At 39.1% G+C, this 10,129-nt stretch overlaps 1 pseudogene across 1 annotated transcript; it reads right to left on the bottom strand.

The window, feature by feature from the left end:
• Positions 1-860: 860 nt before the first annotated feature.
• Positions 861-2,406, bottom strand: LOC147636130 (caffeoylshikimate esterase pseudogene; annotated as a pseudogene). Its single transcript, XR_015266493.1, has one exon. The product of XR_015266493.1 is annotated as a caffeoylshikimate esterase pseudogene (transcript).
• Between the last annotated feature and the right edge of the window lie 7,723 nt (positions 2,407-10,129).

Genomic DNA, 10,129 nt, shown 5'->3' with positions numbered 1-10,129 from the left:
ATGAAATTCATGGGTTTATGATTAACACGAATTAACATAATTAATATTTTATTAGTATTCACTATATGCTCTAATTATGTGCGTTTCCATTTTTTAATCCACCATAGCTTTTCTTTTTTGCTCATTTTAATTGCATAATGTCCATATTTTAACAAATCGAGGATTAGATTGACATACTTTTGAGTAGAATAATAATTCATACATTTACAAGTGGTAATCATGGTGAATGAATTTGAAAGTGACATGCTTGCTTTTGTTTAGAATACACATGCAATTTTGGCTTGGCAATATTTATAGTGATATGAATTTCGATATTTTGAATATGAAAACTATGGCTTAAACCATAAATAGATTTTAAGTGGAATACCCCTCTCCATACACTTCCAATGTTTAGTCACCATCAAACATCGTTTCAATGAGATCACACCAATAATAAGCACCTATGAAGCCTTAGGAATAAGAATGTTTGTTCATAGCTTCTGGGTTGACAATGGGATCCCGTGTCCATGTGAGAGGACAAGACAAGACAACATAACATTCAATATAGCCTCACCTCAAGAGGATACAAGAGTTTAAGCAAAAAAAATAAGTACAAATTTCATCCCAACTTCAATAGATGTTCTAAATAGGGATTATAGACAACAAAACAATTAAAAGGGCATGTAGCGACTCAATGATTGTAATCTAGCAAAGATATTGAAACAAGGTTTTGATTAAGTGATGAGAGACAACACCACTATTAAAAAGTGTCGAATCTAATCAACATCTTGCAATCGACAAGATAGTAGAATAATAAACGATGGGAGCCATGAATAACAAGAATAACACAACAAATATCGGATCTATACCTCAGCCCCATCATAATAACAAGCAATTGTCTTATTGAGACAACCTTGTGGCATTGATTACATCCAATGTATGTGAACAGTAAGATTGATTCATTTGAAGTACGGGTTTACAGGCTACTCAATATGCATAGACTCAATCCTTGCTTTGTGATCATATATGCAAGCAAAGGGTCCCATCCTCCCCTCTTCTTCTTGGATCAGGTGAGGTTGACCCTGCATGAACATTGTTTGTAAAAGCCCCCCATAAACCCTCTGGAAGAAACCCTAGGCCTTCAATCTTTGTAAGGGTAATGAAAAAGCAATCAATGAGCCTGGTCTCCATCTAACACGACCCATTCCCATTGATATCTCCATAGCTTTCGCCTTCTTTCTCATGCAGCTTCCTCGCTACACGTTCTCTTAGCCAGTTTCGAATGTCAGCGAAAATGGTATCTACATCAGCATCATATTCTCCGGCCAATAAGGCATGCCACATGTTATCATAGAGCTTTAGGGTTTTGTCAGTACTTTTGGCAGTCTCAAATAGGGCTTTACTGACTGCAGGATCTGTAACAACATCACCCCCACCGTGCAGAACAATGAAAGGAAGGCTAACATCCTGAAGCCGCTGGCTAAGGTAAGCAGTAACCCTCATCATCTCACGGGCAGTACCAAGCCGAGGCTTGCCAGCATACCGATTTGGGTTCTTCATTGAGAGCTCGAGTTTGGCAGGGTCTTTAAAAGAAAGCTTCCGTAGGTCCTTTGTTGGGACAACAGCCCAGGTGGGGGCAATCATACTGAGAAATATGAGAAACTGGCGGAGGTACCATGGGGGTTTCATGGTATCTGAGATCTTACACATGGGGGAGAGCAGTACCGCACCGTCGAAAGACTGTGGTGATGCGAGGTGGATGAGGAGGGAGATGCCGCCACCAAAGGATTCTCCAAACAGGAAGAAAGGAAGGCCCTTGAACCTATCATCCATTTTCTGCATGTTGAAGAAAGCAGCGAAATCTTCTGTGACGAGATCAAGGTCCGGGACAAAGCCCTTAAGGCCCTCGGAGCGGCCATGGCCTTCGATGTCCATGAGAAAAGCTGCGAAACCCATCGCGGCGATGCGGATGGCAGTGTTCTGGAAGGTCCAGCTGATGTCCCCGGCGTAGCCATGGATCATACAGATGCAAGCGGATGCGTCTGCGGAGTCGGGTAGGAAGGTGCGCGTGAAGAGACGCATGCCCCTCGGAGAGATGAAGGTGGAAGAGAAACCGCAGACTCCATGGCGCTTGTAATGCTCTATCTCGTCACAGGACCAAGGGTTAGGTTGGGGGTTAGGGTTTACATCCCTTTCTGCTGCATTGGAGTCCATATGCATAGCTGCTTTTTTAGCATAATACATACATACTTGCAAATTTTTAAAATACCCGTCAAAAATTACACTAAAATACCCCCAAAAAAAAAACTTGCTATAACCCGCCAATTTTGAAGGGTCCAACTATGCAGGTAGTGTGTACACCTGAAGGAAGTGGAGGTTGTAGGTCGAATGATGAGTGTATGTTAGCACCAACTCTCCCATCCAAAAAAAAAACTCATGAAATGACAGTACCAACTCTCACCATCCAAAAAAAAAAAGCATCTACTGTGCTTGGATAGGAGTGCTTTGTAAGTCAACAGAGTAACCTCTCGCCCCCCCGCCCCCCCCTCATGTACAAGAAAATGTTTCTTATATTACACAACTAGATCTAGCACATGGGCTCTCCCATAGAAGAAGGATCCATTTGACACAACTAGAAAAAGAAACCTAGAAGAACAATCTGAAGGCTAACTTAAATGATCAAGCCGAAATTTCATATAGAGAGTGTTTGATCTCTTTCAGCTTCTATACTACTATAGGGTCATTGCCCTTCACTCGTTGAAACCACATAGCATACAACTTTCATCGATAATGTACACCTTCACACTCCTTGCATCACAAAAACCAATCTCAAATATAACCCAAACAACAACATGGAATCAACATACAAACTTTAACGACATGATGCATTTGAATAGTAGTATAGGAAGATGCATCAAAGTCGTGTAAAGATCGCTATAGGAGAAGAAAAAAATGAATCTATAAAAGCTAATCAAATCATTAATTAACATTAATGAAGTAAGCTTGGAGAAGTGCATTAAGTAAAGATCGCCTATAAGAGAAGAAAAAAATGAATCTATGAAAGTTAACTAAATCATTAATTAATGTTAATGAAGCAAGCTTGGAGAAGCACATGGAAATTAATAATTGTAATACTGAGTAAATAAATATAATTTTAAAAAGTATGGATCTCTTAATTCATGAATGTTACATGGAGAAGAAAAAATGAACTAATACAAGAAAATTAAGCAACCTGAATGTAGCATAAGAAATGTTTATTAATTAACCTTAAGTTTTGTTAGGAGTGGAAGTTCACTAAAAGAAACATCACTAATAATTGATGCCAAGGGATCCTCCACAAGATTGAAAGTGCCCGCAACATTGATGATACGAAGCAGAGGTGACAGTTGTTATTATTTCATTCTTTTGATCCGTATAAGGTTTAAAACCTTATTAGTTCAAGGTTTCTCTCATCGATCCCTCACCCTCATTAATTAATAAATTTCTAATTTCCCATCAATATTTGTCCCATTAGAGCACATTAGATTAAAATGACAAAAGAAGGATCCTAATTGCATTCCAATTTTTAATTGGAGAGGGTCCTAAAATTAAAATTTTATTAAATTATTGATAAATGGAAACTAACGTAGAAAGGTGCATAATGGGCATATTCAAAAGAATTTTTAAATAACCATGTCTTCATAGAAGAAATGAAATTTGCTTCTAATGTTGAGTGTACATAACAATGACATATAAATATATTTTTTTAAGATCCTGCCTAGGTGTAGCTGGTCAGTTACTTTAGACGTCAAAATCACGGCTAGGTACTTTAAACGTCTCGAGGAAAGCCTTGTCCAGTTTTGGATTTATAACAAGTAGCTCAATGAGGAAGCATAATATCTCTCCCTCTAAGCACGCATCTGGGATTGCTAAATTGTGTGGTAGTCTATCCACCTATGGGCCGATTCTTCTAGCCAGGCCCTCACATAGGGAGCACAATTTACCCAAAGCCCACTTTGATGCTCCTCACCTAGTCATATGGAGAGCATGCCCTTAAATGCCCTTCCCAAAGAGGGTCACTACCGCGGAAGATCTCCCCATGTGGGCACCACTTGGTGGATGACACCACATGGTGGTTGCACAATGGCATCGCTACATCAATGCACTTAATCTCATGGCACAAATGCTTAATCTCATCTTTTAATCTGCAAGGGCTCCACTATGCATCATACAAGCTTTTGGCCCATGGCATGAACGCTTCCTAGGCAATTGTACCAAATTAATCTTTTATCAGCCAAAGCAATCATTTGTAAGTAAATTTAATATCATCCATTTTCTTTTTCCAGACATGCGTCTTATTTAAGATTTCTAGTTGTACACATCATTCTATATTCACACTAACTTCTAATTCCTATAAGGATTTTCTTGACTCATAAACTCATATCACGTTTCTTAAGGGCTACTCAACAATATAGTTGCATACATTTCCTTGGAATACTCCTAAACCAAGTTCCCTATGTATGGGTTTGGTCAAGGGGGAGGATGTGTGTGGATTTTTTGTGCAATAGGAAAGAGTCTTCTTAAGACGAGATCCTTTGGTTATTGAAATAAAAATAGAAAATGATTAAAGCAAGGAATTTCCTTAAAAGCCAACTTAGTTATTTGAGATGATTAATATCGTGGATGCATTTGGATGAGTCTAGACTTTCCTCACTCAAGAGTTGTCTTCTAGGTGGAAATCCACAGCTCCCGCTTCAGCTCCATTTAGGTAGCCTTGCTTGTAACTTGATTAGAAAAACATGCACGAGAGTTCTAATATTCTTTTGCTTACCCAAAAGGAAGAGTATCACAATCTTTTGAATTCCATACTTCGTTTTCTCGTTCACTAGCTAAGGCGAAGGCCTTGCAATTCCTTAAAGTAACTTGAATTGCCTAATGTCATGCAAGTGTTGCACTATTTGCTTGCCCACTAGGGTATAGATACAAAACTTTATTTTTTCCATTAACAAGAGGAGAGATAATCCCTTCAACTTATATAATCAAGCATCCAATCTATTTATTATAGCGTTCCAGGCATCTTGACTCATTCATCTTTGACTCTTTGACACACTAGGCAGCACTGGCATACATGGCATAATACATCCTTCTTGAGTCTAGGCCAAAAGAAGCTCTTTTTCTCATTGACATGTAGGTCTTTATGTAAGTAAGATGTCTAGCAGTTGGGCTATCATGGGCTTCAAAGAAAGTCCTTTTCTTTATCCCCTCCACATTGGGGATACATAGCCAATTATTAAAATATAATTTCCTTCATCCAACTGGTACCCTTGTACATTCTTTAACTCATGGGGAGTTTTAATTTCCTATATGACTAAGGTAGTGATGGGTGCAAAGAAGCTATCTTGGTTAATCTTTTCTTTGACTCCTCCCAACAAGGGAGGAGAAGCTATCTTGGTTAATCTTTTCTTTGATCTCTCCCAAAAAGGGAGAGATCAGAGAAAAGAAGCTATCTTGGTTTATCTTTTCCTAATAAGGGATTTGAGAGATATTGCAAGTAAAGAGACTTTTCTACTTAGAGCATCTGCAACCACATTCTCTTTTTGCTAAGAGCATCTGCAACCATGTTGAAGGCAATGGCGTTGCCCTCAATAGAGCATTAGAGAGAGAGAGAGAGAGAGAGAGAGAGAGAGAGAGAGAGAGAGAGAGAGAGAGAGAGAGAGAGAGAGAGATACAAAAACACGATGAGAGAGAAGGATAGAATTCAAACATTGCTCTTACTATTGCATTCAAGATACAATTTATTACATGAGGATATGTTCATTTTATAAGGTGGTTCACACCCTTTGGAATCACCACACGACCATACTCTTGCAACCCTTGGTATCCCCTCAGGAAATAACCCTTAAGAAATAAACTCCTAACACCTTAGCACGCTTGAGGGATTTGAAAAAACGTGTTCAAACGAACCCACAATGCCCTGGTTAATAGCTTAAGTGCATCCCAAGTGTGTGATACAGTGCAACCATTTCAGCACATGCCTGGGCAGGGAACCCAAAATTACAATCATAAAAAACATATATCAGGCTAGCTCTAGCATAAAAACATATATCAGGCTAGCTCTAGCATCTATGACATGCTTCATGGGGATCTTGTGAGAGTGAATTCCGAAACCAATTTGATGCGAGGTTAGGGTCATCCGAGGACTCTCCGGCTCTCCCGGTTTCTTTTCTCCTCTCGTGCACCCTCAACTTCCATCATCTCTCTCCCAAATCTATGGCAAGTTTGGCCCCTTGCCACCAAATAGCTTCAGCGTGTAGCAACTCGCTCATCCCGGATCAAAGACAATGAACACCATCTACACAGGGCATCTACACAGGGCTTCTTCCTTTGAGGAGGCTAAACCTAGTAGGATTGCCAAGTGTTGAAGGCAATGGTGCTGCCCTCAACAGAGCATTAGAGAGAGAGAGAGAGAAGAAGAAGAAGAAGAAGCTCTTTTAACGTCGTAGGAACAATCCCAAGAGACCAAATATGATCTATCCGACGGAAGTGAGATTCGAACACAAGACGTGTTGAATAACAAAAGACACAATGAGAGAGAAGGAGATAATTCAAACGTTGGTCTTACTATTGCATTCAAGATACGATTTATTACATGAGGATATGTTCATTTTATAAGGTGTTCACACCCTTTGGAATCACCACACGACCATACTCTTGCAACCCTTAGTATCCCCTACATCCTTATGTACCCTTAGGAAATAACTCTTCATAAATAAAATCCTAACAAACCACGTTCTCTTTCTACTGAGAGCATTTGAGACCAAAGATATTGCAAGTAAAGAGACTTTTCTGCTAAGAGCATCTTCAAACACATTCTCTTTCCTTAGCATGTACTTGATCTCAAAATCAAATTCTTGAGGACTCTACATCCATCATAACTCTAGTGCTCATTGAGACCATCCTAGGTAAAGGTCCACTAAGGCGAATCTCGATTCTCTACCCTAAGAGATAATGTCGTCCATAATTTCAAGGCATAGAAGTAACTCCAAATCATTGACAACATAGTTCCTCTCATGACGTCTGAGCTTTTTGGATTCATATGCCATGTCATGTCTTTCTTGCATAAGAACTCCACCTATTGCAAATCCACTGGCATGTCCTTCTTACATAAGAACACCTATTGCAAATTCACTAGCATGTCCTTCTCACATAAGAACACCTATTGCGAATCCACTAGCATTAGTATTCAAAAGTTTTACTAAAATCTCGTAACTTAAGAACAAGTTTAGTTATCAAGGTAATTTGTAATTTGTCAAAGACACCTTAACACATAGGAGTCCATTAAAGTATTCTTTAGAAAATATGTTAATAAAGAGGTTATCCTTATGTATCGAGATATGAAAATTCGGTACCATCCGATTAAACCTAAGAATCCTCTAACCTTTTTCATTGTCTTGGGCTCTTATTAATCTATCACTACTTGAATCTTTATGGTCTATAGATACTCCATCTCTGGATACCACGAATCCCAAGTACTCAACACGATCTGTGGAGAGATCTGTGGAGAAGGTACACTTATTCTTTTTTAGCAAAGAGATTATGCTTCCTTAAAATCTCCATGACTTTTTGTACATGCATTTATGATTAGAAGAATTCTTGGAATACACTAGAATTTCATCAAAGAAGACAAGAATAAATGCATCTAAGTGTTCTCTAAAAATCTATTGCATGAGGTGGTTGAATGTAGCAAGAGCATTTATCAACCTGAATGGCGTAACTATGAACTCATAGGGCACATATCGAGTATCGAAAGCTATTTTTAAACATCCTACTTCTTGATTCTGATTTGGTAATATCCTGACTTTAGATGACCTAGGCAGCAGCACCATGAAATTCATCCAAGAGCTTATCAATTTTAGGGATAGGGTACTTGTGCTTTATAGTCAATTGATTTAGCCCTCTGTAGTAGTCAATATATAGTAGTCTAAGTGTTTCGTCTTTCTTTCTTTGGAAGAGTATAGGGGTTACACTAGGTCCTGTAAACCTTGAGCATCGTGTAATCTATCCAAGAGCTCATCAATTCTAGGGATAGGGTACTTATTCTTGATAGTTAATTGATTTAACCCTCTATAGTCAATGCATAGTAGTCTAAGTGTCCTATCTTTCTTTATTTGGAAGAGTATAGGTGCACCCTTGGGGGATATACTAGGCCATATGAACCACAAGCTGCCTTAATTGCTCCTTGAGTTCAATAATGGCTTTCAAGAATGGCCATTTTGTAGGATCGCTTGCCTGAAGGCTGAGCTCGAGGACTCAATTCTATTTCATGGTCCACTTCTCGAGAAGGTGGCAATATCCTCTAGAAATACATCAACATATTCACTTAATCACTATAGCTCTCCCCAAAATTTGACTCCTTATTTACTAGGTTTAGTTTGATGACATAGATGGCCTACTTGTTCCTTATCCCCTTTAGTAGCTTAGAGGCTTTCACCAACTGCAATGATGGAGACCTTGAGGTTTCAAGCCCTTGAACCTTATTTCCATGAAGATCAAGAAAAGAGATGGTTCCCTTGTGACAATGGATATTAATATGATTTTTTAGTGAGCCAATCCATTCCAAGAATACCATCATAGATTTCTAAGTTAAATTTTCATTCAACAAAATTTCTATCAAAGATGAACTAAATAGGGTTAGTATCATGGCAGATTAAAAGAATATTTTCATTGGCCAACTTTACTTTCGTTAGTTTCCATTATTTTTTATTTGAAAGAATGATGAGTATTGCCAAAATCAATCAAAAGCCTATTCCAAGGAATCGTTCTCTAAAGTTTTCTTGGTTCTACACGGGGATAACCTTGGTTACTCTTCTGGACTAAGGCAACTGGCCTTTGATATCGAGAACCCTGATAGCTGACCTGATATAGAGGTCCTCAGTGGGCTTGGGCAATCTTTGATTTGAACATCGAAAACCCTTATTCTCCTTACGGAGCTTATCATACTAACCAACTGTTTGAGAGGGAAACTTTGAAATTGGTGGTTGGGAGTAGAATCCTCTTTCTAGCCTAGTCCTCCCTTCCATTGGGGTTTAGTTGACACTCTACCCTATTACGCTTTGGTGGAAATGGCTTGGAAACATTTCTTGGAACAAAGTATCTCTTGGCAGAAGATGGTAGGGGTTTCTATGCAGTCTTGAACATAAAGACTTTTGCATGTCCTATCCTCGGCCATTGCTACTGCCCTTCAATAATTGTAGGTGTTGCATTCTTGACCAAACTATCAACAACAAGTGGATTCATCCTTCGCTGGGGCAAAATGAAGAAGATTGGCAAAGGCCTCGTGCTCCAATGGTTTTGCCATCTTGGGCTAATTCCAAGAACTCATTCATCCAGTCCTATGGAACCTTGGGGGACAAAACCTTTGGCAGAGATACCATTTTATATCCCTCTATCTCAATGGTTTCTCTATCTATTTTGACGATCTTTAGTCTGGTGAGAGCCATTTTTCTCCTTTCATTGTACCCAGTTATGTCAAAATACTCATCCATGGAATGAAGCCAAGTTTCTATCATCTCTCACGAATTCTTTCCCCACCCTTGAATGCATCAAATTGGGCTCTACTGAGAGTAGTTATGTCAAAATACTCATCCATGGAATCAAGCCAAGTTTCTGTCATCTCTCACTCACAGATTCTTTCCCCCACCCTTGAATGCATAAAATTGGGCTCTATTGAGTGCTTCCTTGACATCACTATCAAGGGGTCCCTTTGAAATTCCAAGTTTTCCTAGGAAGAGATTATCACATAACACTTCTTCTCTTACTTTGGATAAATAATATGACAATAAAGACAAGGAAAATATTTTCTCAATCCCAAAAAATTGCTACATAAATCAAAGCTTTTTTCTTGGGAACCAAACCATCTAAAGCAATAATGAGGGTTCTGATATACTAAGAATCTTTTCCATAAGCATAGCTAACTTTAGGTTGGTGGCATAGTACAGCGGATAACCCAAATCAACCTCTAAGATAAATTTATCGATGTCTAAATCCCATCTATGGATCTGTGGACGGGACGCCAGTTCCTCCACACTCCATCGACCGCTCCGATCGCCGTTGTCACTGCCGGTGCCCTCTGATGACTCCAATCGTCGTCACACCGCCGGTGCCCTCCGAC

This window comes from Cibotium barometz, chromosome 8, assembly GCF_041138505.1.
Source record: "Cibotium barometz isolate CiBa-2024 chromosome 8, ASM4113850v1, whole genome shotgun sequence".
Lineage (NCBI taxonomy): Eukaryota > Viridiplantae > Streptophyta > Polypodiopsida > Cyatheales > Cibotiaceae > Cibotium > Cibotium barometz.
Note: the sequence above shows the minus strand (reverse complement) of the source record. Positions and strands in the feature narration are given on the sequence as shown.